We start from the raw sequence: 3810 nt of genomic DNA, 5'->3' as shown, positions 1-3810 counted from the left end.
CCCGGGGGGGGGGGAATACAGATCAGTGGGGAAGCCAGGGACTGAGAAGAGCCAGGGTCTCGAAGCCACACTAGGGCTGACTACAAGGTGTCCTCTTAGGAGAGGGAGACCAAATAAAGCTGCTTCATGGGGAAGTCCCAAGAAATAGCTTTCCCCTTCCCCTCTGAAAAGGGACAAAGTGATCCTTCTTTTTATTTTCCATAACATATACATATGAACCAGATTCTCCCATCTACTGTGGCCACTACACACTGGTCAGGTGGTACCAAGTGACAGTGTTCTGGGCAGAGGTGGCAAGTTAATGATAAACCTTGAACAGGGGATTTTTCCTGCTTGGGTAAAGCTGTGGAGCTGCCTCACAGACCTGGCACTCTTCTTGCCCTCAGCCCTGAGGGTGCCCCAGGGTCAGGGCAGAATAGAGCAGCCTCATTGAGCCTAAGATCCCTTACACACAGTGGTGTAAGTCAGACCAGCACTGGGCAGCACAGGAAGAGGAAGTTACAACCCAGTCCCAAAGCCCTCCTCTATAGTCCTGCCCTGAGTGGAGTTCTAATAACTTTCGAGTGAGGTGTTTGCAGACAGTCGTGTGTGCACACAGCTGTATATGTATGTGCAAGCACAGCTCTAGGGGTGAGCCTGAATATCTGCACTGGTGGGCATTTATATACATACTTTTTTCCCAGTGATGCGCCAGAGGTCCGCCGCTTTGAAGCAGACTCCGCATACAAGCTGAAGTGAACTGCACTGTGCCATGTGCAGTTGTATAAGCAGCAAAATGTGCACCAGCACTGGAAGATAGAGGTGGTGTGCTTTTGAACTAAAGCACTTCTGAGTTGTTTTAGTTCAAAAGCGTGCTTTTCTCAGTGCTAACATAGATTTCACCACTGATACAACTGCAAGCATCACAACACCAGGTGCTTTTCAAAGCCCCCAGCCGCTGTAACACATGCATGTGTAAAAATATAGGGTGATCTAGCACTGAATAGCAGCTGTGTGTGTATAAATACAGTGGGTAACAGAGTGTGTTTACCTGATGATAAGCATGATGATATATGTATCTGCCTGTGTGGTTGTGTAGTGAATGTGTGTGCATGTGTATACCAGTTGTTCTTTGCAGGCATACATGAATGGATGGGGTTGGTCAGCTCCAGACCACAAGGAGGCACTGTCTTCTAGTTGGTAGAGTACAGATCTGAGTCAGAAGGCAAGAGATCTAGTCCTACCTCTGTCTTGGAGTTGGCTCTAACCAAGCAAAAGTTTCTGTACCTCGGTTTCCCCATCTATAAAATAAGAACAATGATGCTAACACAGTCTGGGGTCTAAAACTAGGAAGCTCTGTATAACACTGCTAAATGCTGTCTTTTCAAAAACAGCACTCCATTTCCCTCAATGAATGATTGCATGCTGTGTCCAAGAAGACCTTTTAAGCTACTACCATTCAGGTTGTACTGAACAGTAGCCTAACAGGGCCCAATGCCCAATGTGTGGCTAATTGCCTCTGCCTTTTAACAAACAGGACCCCATACTTGACCCGTCCTCATTGCTGATGTATTCATGCAGCAAGAACAGAAGTAAGACTGTAAATTTCCCGCCACTGCATCTCTCCTCTACTGGAAGGACTTCAACTTTTCATCTTGTGTGTACCAGGAAATGCAGGTTGTAGCTTCTTCCACTTCCTGTTGAAGCTGTACCACTGAGCAGAATATGACTCAGGACGGCTTACGCAAAGGAAAGGGAGCAAGAATGAGCTCACTTTACTGGTTAGCACATTACCTGGACTAGCTTTTATAAACCCTGGGCACATCTACACATGACACTACATCACCTTAGCAACACGCTACAGCAATGTAGCATGTCACTATGGCGATGCAGCATTGGCGGGCACAAATCGTGATGCTGATGCTACATTGCCATAGCAACGATCTACCTCACTATAGTGAATCACTACAGCGACATAGCTGCTAAAAATAACCGTGCACCACCAGGACAGCACAGTAATGGCTGTTACTGTGCCGTCATTTAGTACTTTCTAAAACAAGCACTAAATGATGGTGCAGTAACAACTGCGCCATGGGAGGCACTTGTAGATGTGCTCCTTATGTCCCTCAATGAGTTAACTGTCTTGTTTATCCCTACTGACCTGTTCAACCCATGTTCTCCTCTGTGTCCCCTCCCCTTGTCCTTTGTATTTACATTCCTTTCTATTTAGAATCCCTGCTTTCTGCACGTTTATTCACAGCATCCAAATTAAGCTATTGCCTACAATAGCTCATGTCTCTACAAACCAGTTAATCTCTAAGATGCCACCCTGCCCTGCCTTCTGCCTGGTTAGCAGTGGGGTACACAATTTTGGCTTCACTGGGTGCATTTAGACTAGTCTAATGTGCAATAAAGAATGTCAATTACTGTGCATTAAATGAATCTAATCCTCTGTTTGCTAGTATCAATACATACAGGTACTAGAAAAACAGTGCATTAACTAATGTACTAAAGCATGCATATAGACCATGACCAGAAGCAATTTGCTCCCTATCAGCCCAGGCAGCAGGGACAACTGCTGAGCCTCTCAGTTTCCATGGGGTGGGGCATAGGCGACTGGTAGGGGGTGAACAGGGGTGCACGTCCCCCCCCCCCCGATGGGGCCAGTTCCCCCCCAATGGCTGACACTGATGCTGTCAGTACGGCTGGTGCCCCCCCTTGACAGGGCTGCTGCTGCGAGCAGCTTCTCCAGGTGCACCCCCAGATTCAGGAAGCACAAGTCACTCATGGGGTAGGGGGAGCTGTCCCAGCTCCAGGGCAGCTCCCTCTCAGCTGTGCGGTGATTGGGGCTAGCCCTGATCTCTGTTGAACAGTGGAGATCTGTCCTGGAGCCAGGACAGCTTTCCCCATCCCCTGGAGCCCAGGCCTGATCCCTGTGCCCCCTGCCAGCCCAGAGCTGGGACCCAGGGGAGCCTGGAGCTCCTCCTGGCTGCTGCAGGAGGTCAGAGCAGGGCAGGAGCAGCCCTAGACTGCACTGCTCCCATGGAAGCAAATTTGCTCCCAACAGACATATGTTCAGATGCATGCCTGGGTGCAATTTAATGTTTCTGAATTTTTTGCACAGAAAATTCAGATATTAATTGCACATGTAGATGTGCCCACTGAGAACCACTTAGCAAAGCACATTTTCCAGTAGAAGCCACTGTAAGTAGGATCTGCTCTGGCCAGATGTCAGCCCTCCACACCTTTGCAAGTAGGAAACTGGACCACACGTACAGGTCTATGTGCAGATCAACAAAGTGCTGTGCAGAGAAGACATGGGATTTGCTGTTTTGCTTTTCAAGTCTTTTTATGCATTATACAGTGGTTTAACAAAAAAAAAAAGTGAGCCACAGGAATTGCCCTGGTGGATTGCCTGTACCCCAAAGGCTATGTACTATGCACCCTTGGTTTAAGAAATGCAGGCAGGCGTTGGGGGCGGGGGAAACGTGGCAGGTCCTAGGTTTCTGTTTATGTTCTGAGAACACTTGGAGCATTTTATCCTGGGGCTGTACATTCCCAATAAGCCATTGCTCCCTAAATTGATCCATATTACATAGAAGAATATAATTTCTAAAGATTTAGACCACAAAACATGCCCCCAAAGCCCAAAGGACATTAGTAAACTCAGTACCAAATAATTTACTTTATCAGCTTCTCAAAACACCCAGCTTTGCTTAACCCTAGATAAAGTTAGCAAGGCATATGTTTTGGAACCCTGTACTTAACAGTGAAGATAAACATAACATGAGGGGGAAAAAAATCAAGTTACAACTGAAAAAACAGCCTGAA

This window comes from Gavialis gangeticus, unplaced genomic scaffold (assembly GCF_001723915.1).
Source record: "Gavialis gangeticus isolate Ggan-Ray unplaced genomic scaffold, GavGan_comp1, whole genome shotgun sequence".
NCBI lineage: Eukaryota > Metazoa > Chordata > Crocodylia > Gavialidae > Gavialis > Gavialis gangeticus.
The sequence above is the reverse complement of the archived record's forward strand: the minus strand, read 5'-3'. Positions refer to the sequence as shown.